Source organism: Oncorhynchus masou, chromosome 18 (genome assembly GCF_036934945.1).
Source record: "Oncorhynchus masou masou isolate Uvic2021 chromosome 18, UVic_Omas_1.1, whole genome shotgun sequence".
Lineage (NCBI taxonomy): Eukaryota > Metazoa > Chordata > Actinopteri > Salmoniformes > Salmonidae > Oncorhynchus > Oncorhynchus masou.
In genome coordinates, this window is record NC_088229.1 from 42,949,871 (window position 1) to 42,964,870 (window position 15,000).

Genomic DNA, 15,000 nt, shown 5'->3' on the forward strand with positions numbered 1-15,000 from the left:
GTGCATTTCTGGGAGCAATAACAATAACCACCATCATCCCCACCATAATTGCGCTAATCATGTACACATGCAACAATGGAAGCAAGCACAAACACACAAGCACGCTCACATTCTCACAAGCACGCTCACAATCTCGCGCACACACACACAAAGGCAAACAAACAGAATGACAGGCAATCCATCAACAGCCAGTGAGATGATCAGCTGCTGTGTCATTATACAGTGACTCACCATATTGGGCCTTCATGGCCAGGCTGTCAGACAAGTGTGGTGGGGAGTGGTGGCTATTTTGCTGGTGTGTGTGTGTGTGTGTGTGTGTAAAGCAGTGTCCAGTGCTGGCTCCAAATTTCCTCTGAGGTGATCTGTTATCGTGACAGGGCTGCAGTATTTTTAGATAGAGAGAAAGGACAGATAGTAAAACAAGAAATACAGACAGACAGAGAGAGAGAGAGAGAGAGAGAAAGAGAGAGAGAGAGAAAAAAGGGGAGACAAAAACAAAGAGAAAGAGGGGAGGGAAGGGGTTGGCATCTGGGCATGACTGGATTAGTGTGTGCGTCTGCGTCTGTGTGCATGTGCCTGCCTACATTTGTGTGTGTGCCCGCGTGTGTGTTTGCTACAATTTTTTGAAATTTTTGCCGGTTTATGGAAAATGAAATACAGAAGTCTCATTTACATAAGCATTCATACCACTGAGTCAATACCTTGTAGAAGCACCATTGGCAGTGATTACAGCTGTGAGTCTTTCTGAATAAGTCTCAGATCTTTCCACACCTGGTTTGTGCAACATTTGCCCATTATTCTTTTCCAAATTCTTCAAGCTCTGTTAAATTGGTTGTTGATCATTTGCTTGACAACCATTTTTAAGTCTTGCCATATATTTTCAAGTATATTCTTGGTAAACAACTGCAGTGTAGATTTGGACTTGTGTTTTAGGTTATTGTCCTGCTGAAAGGTGAATTCATCTCCCAGTGCCTGGTGGTGTAATGAACCCGATGGGAGACAGAGAGTTGGTTTCAAGCGCAGGGAGCAGCAGGTGTTCATTTGTAAAGGCCCACCGGAGGAGGCAGGTAGCTGGGTCCAGGGGCAGGCAGAAGGTCATACACAGGGGGTCCAAAAAGGCAACAGTACAGGCAGGGAAAAGACTAGTAACGTCATCCGGGAGATCAGGCAATAGGTTGATAACAGGAAATCCAATAGGCTAAAGTACAGGCAGGGAATAGGCAAAAGGAATCATTAGTGAGGCAACTAGCCATGTGTGAGGCAACTAGCCATGTGTTACAAACCAAGCAATACCTCACAATGATGGCATGCAAAGAACTGAACTAAATGATGTGTGATAATGACATACAGGTGTGTGAACAGGTGATCAGAATTCAGTTGATTGGGATCCTGAGAGTGAGCTGCGTTCAGGGGATCTATGTGTTTGAGCGTGTGAGCTGGAAAGTGGGCTGGAAAGTGAGCTGCGTTCAGGGGATCTACGTGTTTGAGAGTGTGAGTTGGAAGCAGACATTACAGATGGGAAGCAGACGGAACCAGGTTTTCCTCTATGATTTTGGCTGTGCTTAGTTCCATTACGTACATTTTTATCCTGAAAAACACCCCAGTACTTAACTCCCCAGTATCATTGTGGTGATACCATCCAAAGTGCAATTAATAACTTCGTGCTCAATGGGATATTCAATGTCAGATATGATTTATTTTACCCATCTAACATAGTAAAAATGGTGCTGATAGACATGGCCGCGATGTTTCTGGCTCCTAAGCAACTTTACAGTATTTTTTGTTGTTTGCATTATTCCATACAGCAGGGAAGGACTTTTGGATATAAGAGCGGTGGTATTTCAACCAGGAATACGACTTTTCTGAATTGGATCCTTTGTTCGTACCCCCCAAGGTGATTAAACTTATCCAAGAGGCTGCTCCAAGATGCCTGCAGAGAAGAGCTATTTGGAGTGGACATTTAGTCCGACTCAGGAGGCTTGCACACCATCTACCACTTCCGGATATATTACTTGCTAATGTTCAGTCCCTGGACAATAAAGTAGACAATCTCAGGGCAAGGTAATCTGGGGACAACAAACACAATTGCATTTCATCGATAGCAATTTGAATGCGAAGAGATACCGTGACGAGATCCTGAGGCCCATTGTCGTGCCATTCATCCATCGCTATCATCTACTGTTTCAGGATGATAATGCACTGCCTCATGTCACAATGATCTGTACACAATTCCTGGAAACTGAAAATGTCCCAATTATTCCATAGCCTGCATACTCACCAGCATGTCACCCATTGAGCATGTTTGGGATGCTCTGGATCGACATGTATGACAATTATGTTCCAGTTCCAGCCAATATCCGGCCACTTCGCACACTTATTGAAGAGGAGTGGGACAACATTCCACAGGCCACAATCAACAGCCTGATCAACCTTATGTGAAGGAAATGTGTCGCGCTGCACTAGTGGTCACAGTAGACACTGACTGGTTGTCTGATACCCCTACCATTCTTTTAAGGTATCTGTGACCTGTGATGCATATCTGTATTCCCAGTCATGTGAAATCCATAGATTAGGGCCCAACAAATGTTTTTAAATGGACTAATTTCCTTTTATGAACTACAAATCAGTAACATCTTTGAAATTGTTGCATGTTGCATTTGTGTTCAGTGTAGAAATATACGTTGCTGTCCCTGGGGCAGCTTAACCGTCAAGCCCTGTTTTTTTTACATTCAATTGGCTTATTCAAATGAACATTTTAATAAACCAAATGTTAGCTCACTTGGTTTTATATTTTACACCTAGCTAGCTTGCGAACTCTATTTATTCATTTAGCATGAGTAGCTAAGAGGTTGCTAAATGCTTAGCTCAATAGCTTGCTCTGATTAGTTAAGCATGTTGCTTTCGGTTACTGGCCCAACACTCTAACCACTAGGCTACCTGCCACCCTATCTGTTAAACACCGCCCATTGACCTTTTAGAAACCAATTTGTGCTGCCGTAAACCAATCAGATTCTTTCTTCCCTCAGAACAAAGTTGACTACACTTTATGTCAACTTGCCTTCTGCGAAGGAAGGGGCGGTGATCAGCTGTTACTTTACGTAACTTTAACCCAAGAGGAGTAACGTCATCTATGGTCCCCCGGCTCTAAACCGCCTTGCTTGCACTTCTCCGCGGCGTTGTGGAGCTGAAACATGCTATTAATAAGCATGGTGCCTGTGCAAGAGAGAGAGAGAGTGTGTGTGTGTGTGTGTGTGTGTGTGCAAACGTGTGTGTAGAGCACAGCTTGAAAGTCCATTGAGAAGATCAGAGGTGTTAAAGCCTAAAAGGTTTTGTTGTTTTTGTTGTTTTTTCCTCAATAGAATTCCACAGTAGTGTGCTATGACTGAGTATGTATGAGTGTGTGTGTGCAATGTTCATACTGTATAACAAATACCGGCACCATTAAGGTAGGCCAAAGGTAATAAGGTTACTATAGGGTGACTAGGGTTTAAAACTGCTGTAAAGTTATAGAGTTCACCTGCACTAAGGGGACATTCATTGCCCTTGTCAGATGCACTCTTCATAAAGAGTGCATCATCTCGAACTCCGTACAGTGAATATCTACTCTCTGCCCTGCCTCCTAACTAAATATTAATCAAAGCAATATAACATACAGTATAACGTAGCAATATGATGGGCTTCCATGTGAGTACTGTAAATCTGTCTCGTCTTCCTAATAATGCTGTTAGAGGGAGACATGCGTTTTTGGTCCGTTTTGTTTTTTTCCCAAGGCGATTCCATCCACGTAATCTGCCTGGTAGTCTCCCTCCCTTGGTGGCACATGGTGGGTGATGCCCGCACCGCTAGGCCTGGGTGATATCCGCACCACAAGGCCTGGTCACAGATAGCACGGATAAACTACTAATCGGTTATCAAACTAGCAGAGGGTAAAAAGTGTCTCATTCATTATTCACAGGCAGCAAATTAAGTTGGTACTGTGGGAACGCTCAATTATAGATGAGAGAGAGGGCAGGCAGAGAGAAGGGGGGGTGAGAGAGAGACAGTGGGTGGAGAAAGAAAGAAAGAAAGAAAGAAAGACAGAAAGACAGAAAGACAGAAAGACAGAAAGACAGAAAGACAGAAAGACAGAAAGAAAGAAAGAAAGAAAGGAGTGTCTGTGAGACCGATTGAGAAAGAGGGAGAGGGGAGGGTGAGAAAGAAAGAGAGAGAGAAAGGGGGAAGATGGAGGAGGATGAGGCGATGTGACAGGGAGAACCCACCCGGTGCGCAGCAGTGTTTTAGCATGTCAGTGAATATTACAGCAGCATTTAAAGAACAGTGTTCACACGCACACACAGGCCCACACAGAAACAACATGCACAGAGCCAAGGGAAACCAGCACAGCGTTAAACACGCCTTTAATACTGCTCGTATACAGCCACATTCATGCACCACAATTCTTCTCAATTCTTCACAAAAATCGACTGTACACACACGCATGTACTTACGCACACAAGCACACATTACTCTATATGAGTTTTTCCTCTTAGACAGTAATAGCTTGAAATAAACCAGGAGATGGTTATAACATGAAGGCTGACAATTTGATAGTTTAGATGAATTCCTTTAGACTTGGTAATATTATACAATATTACAATTTTAAAAACCCTCAAACCGCCGACTGGGTTCATTTTGACCACCTTCATGTTTTTGATCATAGCCCAAAGGTTAATTCAATTCATTACATTTTTCATGACTTTGTCAATCAACTTGTCACTTAATAAATCTCAACAATAAGTCCTTTGGGGTCCCCAGCCAAAAACACCTAATGCTGTTTAGAGTATTTTGATAGATAGGACCTATATTTTAATCTATAGTTTCTATGGAAACATAATAACAAGTTATCCATACGACCAGAGGGTGGATGTGACGCCTGTCGGTAGAAGGAGTGGACCAAAGCGCAGCTTGAAAAGTGTTCATGATTTATTTTATTATAAAAATAAAAAAAACGAAAGCGAACAGTTCTGTCCGGTAACAGAGACCAAACAGAAAATAATTACCCACAAACACAGGTGGAAGGCTACCTACGTATGATTCCCAATCAGAGACAACAATAGACAGCTGCCTCTGATTGGGAACCATACTCGGCCAAAACAAAGAAATGGACAACATAGAATGCCCACCCCAAATCACACCCTGACCTAACCAAATAGAGAAACAAAATGGCCTAGTGAGTGGAGCTGCCACAACACGTCCTCGCTGGATACCCACTCTAGCTCGGTGAGTGCGGAGAGCTGGCACAGGACGCACTGGGCTATGACGGCGCACTGGAGGCCTAGTGCGTAGAGCTGGCACAGGATATCCTGGACCGAAGAGACGCACCGGAGACCAGGAGCGCTGAGCCAGCACAATCCGTCCTGGCTGAATGCCCACTCTAGCATGGCAACTGTGAGGAGCTGGAACAGAGCGCACTGGGCTATGAATGTGTACTGGAGACACCGTGAGCATCACTGCATAACACAGTGCCTGACCAGTCACAAACTCCCCATGGTAAGCATGGGGAGTTGGCTCAGGTCTAAACGCTACCTCCGCCAATCTCCCCGTGTGTCCCTCCCCAAAAACGTTAATTTTTTTACCATAATCTTTGAAATGAAAGAGAAAGGCCACAGTGTATTATTCCATCCCAGAAGCAATATAGATTTTGGCCACTAGATGGCAGCAATATATGTGCAAAGTTTTAGAATGATCCAATTAATGTTTTGTTCGATAATATGCATATTTATATCCACAAATCTCGGTTTACATTGATGCCATGTTCAGAACTGCCTCCAAAATATCCAGAGGAATTATAGAAAGCTACGCCAGATAACAGAAATACTCATCATAAACTTTGACTAAAGATACATGTTCTGCATATAACTAAAGATACACTGGTTCTTAATGCAACCGCTGTGTCAGACAGCGCTCAGACGTAAAAGTATTTCTCCGCCATGTTGGAGTCAACAGAAATATGAAATTACATCATAAATATTCCCTTACCTTTGATGATCTTTCATCAGAATGTAGTGCAAGGAGTCCTAGTTCCACAATAAATCATTGTTTTGTTCCATAATGTCCAATACTAGTGTCCAATTAGCTGCATTTGCTACCACTTTCAACTCACGTGCCCAAAAAATGACTGCTGGTCCAGGACAACTTGCACGAAAACCTCAAAAAGATATATTCCAGGTCGAATAAACTGGTCAAACTAAGTAGAGAATCAATCTTCAGGATGTTATTTTCATATATATCCAATAACGTTCCAACCGGATCATACGTTTTCAGCTGCAGCCAAATGGAACGGCGGTGGCACCCACAGAGAAATGCGCCACTGGAAAATGGCATTCTGTCGGGACAGTGACTATTTCCCCTCCCATTCGGTCAAAGTTCACAGCAAATGCTCCATTCCACTTTCTACTGAATGAGGACATCTAGTGGAAGGCGTAGGAAGTGCTACCAGATCCATATCTTGTTGGGAAAGGAGGGGACGATGACGTCAAAGTTGACCCACATTCAGAATTTCACTTCTTGTTTGGAAGATTGCCTGCCCTATGAGATCTGTTATAGACATAATTCAAACAGTTTTAGAAACTTCAGAGTGTTTTCTATCCAATAGGAATAATATGCATTTATTATCAATCTAGGACAGAGTAGGATGCAGTTCACTATGGGCACGCAATTCATCCAAAGTGAAAATACTGCCCCCTATCCTCAACAAGTTAACTTCTTGAAACTCCCCATCCCGGATCCGGGTTTGTGACTAAAGCCTCAGGCTCATTAGTATAACGCAACGTTAACGATTTCTGAAAATCGCAAATAAAATGAAAATAATGCGTCTGCTCTCAAGCTTAGCCTTTTCTTAACAACACTGTCATCTCAGATTTTCAAAATATGCTTTTGAACCATAGAAATTGACTAATTTGTGTAAGAGTATGCAAAGCTAGCATAGCATTTTGAGTAGCATTTAGCACGCAACATTTTCACAAAAACCAGATAACCAAATAAATAAAATCATTTACCTTTGAAGAGCTTCTGATGTTTTCAATGAGGAGACTCTCAGTTACATACCAAATGCGCAGTTTTTCCTGAAAGCGTCTGTGTGTAGGAGAAATCGTTCCGTTTTCTACATTGCGTCTGGCTACCGAAACGAACTGAAAATTCAGTCACCTACAACGTAAAACTTTTTCCGGATTAACTACATAATATCGACCGAAACATGGCAAACGTTGTTTGGAATCAATCCTCAAGGTGTTTTTTCACATATCTCTTCATTGATATGCAGTTCGTGGAAGCTTGCTTTCCTCTCTGTATCGCATGGAAAAATACTGGCAGGTGACTTTTGCGCACCAATTTCGGGCGCAGGACACCGGGCGGACACCTGGTAAATGTGGTCTCTTATGGTCAATCTTCCAATGATCTGACTACAAATACGTCACAATGCTGCAGACACCTTGGGGAAACGACAGAAAGGGCAGGCTCATTCCTCTCGCATTCACAGCCATATAAGGAGACAATGGAAAACAGAGCCTCAAAAATCCTTGTCATTTCCTGGATGCCATCTCATCTTGGTTTTGCCTGAAGCTCACGTTCTAGGGCACGCACAGAGAATATCTTGGTATTTCTGGACACGTCAGAGTGTTTTCTTTCGAATGCTATCAATTAGATGCATAGTCAAGCATCTTTTTGTGACAAAATATCTTGTTTAAAACGGGAACGTTTTTCATCCAAAAATGAAATAGCGCCCCCATAGATGTAAGAGGTTAAGAGACCAATGTTTGTTAAAAACCTCTTTGGTCTAGGTGGGACGCTCGCGTACCACCACGACAACATCCGGTGAAATTGCAGTGCGCGAAATTCAAAATACAAATATCTTACATCGTTTAAAAGCGTATCTTCTTGTTAATCCAACCGTGTTGTCAGATTTCAAAAAGGCTTTACGGCAAAAGCATACCATGCGATTATCTGAGGACAGCACCCTACACCAAAATACTTTTCCAAACCAGCACAGGCGTCACAAAATTCCAAGTAGCAATAAAATAAATCACTTAGCTTTGAAGATCTTCCTCTGTTTGCAATCCCAAGGGTCCCAGCAAATGGTTGTTTTATTCGATAAAGTCCTTCTTTATATTCCAAAAACATCAGTTTATTTAGCGCGCTTGATTCAGTAATCTACTCGTTTAACATGCATATAAACAAATCCAGAAAGTTACCAGTACAGTTCATCCAAACAAGTCAAACAATGTTTCCAATTAATCCTCAGGTGCTCTAATATTTAAATAAATTCTCCAATTTAAGACGGCGAATAGTATGTTCAATAGGGAAGATAAATAACGAAAAGCGCGCAACTCATTCACCACTTTTCTATTGAGAGACACCTTGGAAAAACAACTTTCAAAAAACAAGCCCGAAACCCTTTCTAGTGGAAGCTATAGGAACTGCAATCTGGGAAGAATTATTTTGAATATCCCATAGGCTAGCATTGATATGGCCTGTGACCTCAAAACAAAAAAATCCGGATGGATTCTCCTCGCGTTTTCGCCTGCCATATCAGTTCTGTTATACTCAAAGACATTATTTTAAAAGTTTTCAAAACTTCAGAGTGTTTTCTATCCAATGCTACCAATTATATGCATATCCTAGCTCCTTCACCTGAGTAACAGGCAGTTTACTTTGGGCACATCAGTAATCCAGAATTCAGGATGCTGCCCCCTAGCCTTAAAAAAACAAATTACTTCTGGTTCACCGTGGTTCACCTTTGTAATCTTGGTGTTTACGCTTTACTAGTTCTCAAACACAGTCATACTGAAACTGGGTATGATCTTCTAACTGATGTTGATCTCCTAATCAGCCTAGTAATCAGTGGGTTTTCAGAGTGCTCTGAAACCAGAATACACTTCTCCACATTCAGCATTTTCACAGAAATGTCACACACAACATTTCAGGACAGAGCAGACACATAAACTCAGAAAACAAAGAAATGTCTTCACACTGTAATTTGCGTTTATTTTCAGCAAACTTAACATGTGTAAATATTTGTATGAACATAACAAGATTCAACAACTGAGACATAAACTGAACAAGTTCCACAGACATGTGACTAACAGAAATGGAATAATGTGTCCCTGAACAAAGGGGGGTTCAAAATCAAAAGTAACAGTTAGTATCTGGTGTGGCCACCAGCTGCATTAAGTACTGCAGTGCATCTCCGCCTCAGACTGCACCAGATTTGTCAGTTCTTGCTGTGAGATGTTACCCCACTCTTCCACCAAGGCACCTGCAAGTTCCTGGAAATTTCTGGGGGGAATGGCCCTAGCCCTCACCCTCCGATCCAACAGGTCCCAGACGTGCTGAATGGGATTGAGATCTGGGCTCTTCGATGGCCATGACAGAACACTGACATTCCTGTCGTGCAGGAAATCACGCACAGAACGAGCAGTATGGCTGATGGCATTGTTATGCTGGAGGGTCATGTCAGGATGACAACAAGCTCAGTCCGATGATGCTGTGACACACCGCCCCAGACCATGACAGACCTTCCACCTCCAAATCGATCCCGCTCCAGAGTACAGCCCTCGGTGTAACACTCATTCCTTCGACGATATACACAATTCCGATTGTCACCCCTGGTGAAACAAAACAGTCACTCGTCAGTGAAAAGCACTTTCACAGTACAGACATGGCAATTTATTGCCCTCCTCATGCCTCCTTGCAGCATGCCTAAGGCACGTTCACGCAGATGTGCAGGGACCCTGGGCATCTTTCTTTTGGTGTTTTTCAGAGTCAGTAGAAAGGCCTCTTAGTGTCCTAAGTCTTCATAACTATGACCTTAATTGCCTACCATCTGTAGGCTAAGCTGTTAGTGTCTTAACAACTCTTCCACAGGTCCATGTTCAGTAATTGTTTATGGTTCATTGAACAATCATGGGAAACAGTGTTTAAATATTTGACAATGAAGATCTGTGAAGTTATTTGGGTTTTTACAAATGATCTTGGACAGCGTCCTGAATAAGGGACACTTCTTTTTTTGCAGATTTTAAAAGAATATGACTAAATATGAACAAAAACAAGCTCCCAAATGTATGCATGCACACACACACACACACACACACTGTATCAAAGAGCAGAGTGAATGAATCATAGGTGCAGGAAACTTTGTGGTGAGGAGGAAGTGTATCTATTTTTCCCTCTTGCTCTCTCACTCTCTGGCAGTGCAGCGTGGGGATTTCTCAAGCCTCACTCATTCAGTGAGTGCCCCACAAACACAGATATTCAGAGATAAAGACACGCTCTCTCTCCCTCCAGGAGTGCATTTATTTGAATGGGCTGTGTATCCTGCATTAAAAAACTTTGCAGTGCCTGCGTGTGATAATGATCATCTATCTCTTCTCTGTAACCTCTGTACCAGTCTGCTTGTAGAAAATGCAGCCAGGTCACCTGTGCTACAAGTCATTATTAGACGGCTATACGTGTCTGAAGACATCCGGAGATGGCATGGAACCGACCACTAGGGGCAACAGAGAGCGCTGTTACCTTCAAGTTTCAATGTTTCAAGTTTCATGTTTCAATTTTGCTAGGGTGTTGTGGAAGGGGATAACAGATTGGCATAAGCATCTAAATCTGGGATGTAAGGTTGTGTGTTAGAATCAAGTGATAGAAAGTTATTTTTGAGATTTTGTTTTTCACCATTTGACCTTTCAGAGTTAATACCTAACCGTAAGATTTCGGCGTTAATGCCTAAACTTAATCCTAACCTTAAAATTCAGAGTTAATTCCGAAATGTTACCTTAAAATCTTTTTATGGCTGCAATCCTGCTAACGGGATCGATATGACAACTACCAGTGAAAATAGAGGGCGCCAAATTCAAACCACAGAAATCTCATAATTACAATTCCTAAAACAAACGTGTCTTATATCATTTTAAAGTTAATCTTGTTGTTAATCCCACCAAAGTGTCTGATTTCAAATATGCTTTTCAGCAAAAGCACTGCAATCGATTATGTTAGGTGCCCACCAAACCACAATAAGCACAGCCATTTTCCAGCGAAATATAGCATTCACAAAAAGCAGAAATAGAGATAAAAATGAATCACTAACCTTGAATTATCTTCATCAGATAACACTCATAGGACTTCATGTTACACAATACATGCATGTTTTGTTTGATAAAGTTCATATTTATATTTAAAAAATCTGAATTTACATTGGCGTATTAGATTCACTAGTTCCAAAAACAACAGATATACTTGTCACGCCCTGGTCTAAGTATTTTGTGTTTGTCTTCATTTATTTGGTCAGGCCAGGGTGTGGCATGGGTTTTTGTATGTGGTGCGTTTGTATTGGGATTGTAGCTTAGTGGGGTGTTCTAGTTAAGTCTATGGCTGTCTGAAGTGGTTCTCAATCAGAGGCAGGTGTTTATCGTTGTCTCTGATTGGGAAACATATTTAGGCAGCCATATTCTTTGAGTGTTTCGTGGGTGATTGTCCTTAGTGTCCTGATGTCCCTGTTCTGTGTTTATTTACACCAGTATAGGCTGTTTCGGTTTTCGTTACGTTCTTTGTTTTGTAGTGTTTGTAATTGATTCGTGTTTTACGTTTGTTTATTAAACATGGATCGCAATCTACACGCCGCATTTTGGTCCGACTCTCCTTCCCACCTAGAAAGCCATAACAATACTCATCATAAATGTAGATGATAATACAAGTTATACACATGGAATTATAGATATACCTCTCCTTAATGCAACCGTTGTGTCAGATTTCAAAAAATGTTTACGTAAAAAGCAACCCATGCAATTATCTGAGACGGAGCTCAGAACAGTAGCCAAATTAGCAGCCATGTTGGAGTCAACAGAAACCAGAAAATACATGATAAATGTTTCCTTACCTTTGATGAACTTCATCAGAATGCAGTCCTAGGAATCCCAGGTCCACAATAAATGCTTGATTTGTTCAAAAATGTCAGTTATTTATGTTCAATTAGCTACTTTGGTTAGCGCGTTTGGTAAACAATTCCAAAGTCACAAAGCGCGTCCACTATAATGTGACGAAATGTCCAAAAGTTCCGTAACAGTCAATAGAAACATGTCAAATGATGTACTCAATCAATCTTTAGAATGTTGTTTACATATCTTGAATAACATTCCAACCAGAGAATTAGAATGACTTCAGATGAGCGATGGAACGCAGGTCCTTCCCCTGTGAATGCGCCTGGTGAAAGCATGGTCCACTCATGGCTGTGGTGACTATTTCCTGTCTCATTCGACCCCCCCTTCGCATTTGAGTCATCAGACAAAGTTATATTGACTGTTGACATCTAGTGGATGGTGTAGGAAGTGAAAACTCATCCATATCTCGCTGTAATTTCAATGAGAGCTTGGTTGAAAATCTGCCACCCCCAGAAAAAATACAAACAGGAAGTGGAATTTCTCAGGTTTTTGCCTGAAATATGAGTTCTGTTATACTCACAGACATAATTCAAACAGTTTTAGAAACTTCAGAGTGTTTTCTATGCAATACTAATACTAATATGCATATATTAGCAACTGAGACTGAGGAGCTGGCCGTTTACAATGGGCACCTTTTCATCCAAGCTACTCAATACTGCCCCTGCAGCCATAAAAAGTTAAACACTTCCAAATTTTAGGTTTAGAGCAACATAGAAAAATTACGTTTGAGAAACACGGTCAAACGTCTAATTCTGACATGAGACTGTGAGAGCTTTTGGTACTGTGTCAAATATGTTGAATTCTGTGGCAGTACGTTGGCCCCAAATGTATTGTTTCAGAACTTAAACATGTGGCAAAAACACCTCTACTTCCCCACCCTCTGGTATACGGGAAAGCCCCCCCCCCACCCCACATATACACGCACACACACACGCACAGACAGACAGACACACACACACAAATACAACATACCACAGGGGCTGTTTGATGTGTTGCACATATAAAAACTGAAACAAACACATTATATTGACACACTGTCTTTCGCCCTCTCTATCCCTGTACCAGTACTATGTCTAATGTATTGTAGCTAACGAAAGTTCAATCAGGAAGGATGTTCTGAATGCATTTAACTTCATCCAGCAAGCATAAGCAACATAATTCCCTTTATTTCTTATTGTACAGGCATATTACCGTACAGGCAAATGTTTCATCAGCAGCATAGTGTCTTGTTTCTTCTTCCCTCAGCCATGTGAGGAATTTCAATCACCTATGTACCTCATAGCCTACGAGCACAGCACAATAATCCACATAACTCACAATTGATGTTTAACCTGTGGGCTGACTCTTGCAGTTATCCCCTTCCTCTCTCTCAACTAATGGGCAAAATCTGGTCTAGTATTTATGTGTCAACTTATACTCTTTCTCAGTTGCTGTTTTTCAGCACCAGTCTTCAACAACCATGCTGCCATCAATCACATCATCTGGCTCCGAGGATCATCTCTCGGAGACGAGGCCATTCCCCAAACGTTTTAATAGAACGTAATATTGTATTCCGTTGCTGTTGTTCATTCAGTTAAGCCTGTAGTCAATTTAAATATGTTTACTTCTATGACAGTGCGTTGGCACCAAATGTGTTGTTTCAGAACTCCAACATGTGGCATCAACATCTCCACCTCCCCACCTTCTGGCATACTGGGACCATCCCACACACACACACACACACACACACACACACACACACACACACACACACACACACACACACACACACACACACACACACACACACACACACACACACACACACACACACACACACACACACATCACGGTTGCTGTTCCAGGGCATGCTGCACACATTCAATAACGACAGAAACACAACAAATGCATTGATTGAATGTTGTTCAATATTTTTTGTTTTTCTGCACTCAGTTTGTAAAATGATATCGACACACAATTTATCATCTCTCTTTCTCTCTCTCTCTCTCTCTCTCTCTCTCTCTCTCTCTCTGATTGAGTGTGTTTGTTGGTGTGTGTGAGTGTGTGGGCAGGGAGGCTGTTTGATGTGAGTCAGACCTAAACCAGGCTGGTTTCTCTCACATGTGTGTGGGACGTATCCAGATGGCCCAGCAGGCCCGAACAAATGTCACTGTGATAACGAGATGACAAGGGCTGTGAAAACACAGGTAGGATTAACACGCACACACACGCACGCACGCACATGCACGCACGCACAAGCACACACACAAACACACTCCAGTCACAGATGACTACACACCAAATGAACAGGGATGCCAGGTACAGAGAGTAGAGTAGCAATGACGCTGCATTTGATTTAGGTTGGTGTGCTGAGGCTTGGCCGTGTCAGCAGACAGATCACTCAAGATTGACTTTCGAAATTGGATGTCTGTCCATCCCCTCAGGACTTCGGGAAAGGCCTTCAATACCGGCCACTAGAGGCAACAGTGAGTACTATTAGGTAATCCCATGACTCCGGATCCAAAAATGTTGTGTTCAATCCGAGTGGGAGAATTTAATTTGTATTTTTATACCCTATCCCAAACCTTAACCCTTAATTTAACTTGAAAGCCTAGACTTCATGTTTTAACCCTATCCAAAGTCTTAATTTATAACTTTGAAATATGACGTTTCTCCAAACACAACGGCGCTGAGAGTCAACCCAGGGTGTCAAAAACATTTAGAAATGTCATGTTTGGAGCAACTTCGAAATTGGACTTTTTGAAAAACCTGGATAAGCTTCAGAATTTGAAGTCAAATTGGAAAACCCTTTCACTGACATATCATGACCAGAAGAGAATAAAGCTAGTTGGGCATGTGTCCGGGTGAAGATGCCCTTCATCACAGATCTAGGATCCCTCCCCTAATCTTAGGAGGGAAAACTAAGGCTATGATTCAATCAAATCAAGCGCTAACCCACATTGGCATACATCCTCATAGCGGATGTTTTTGTTGGAGTTGGAGGTGTGTGAGCTGACAAATAGGTGAGCAGCTGATCTTGTGTGTCACAAACCACACC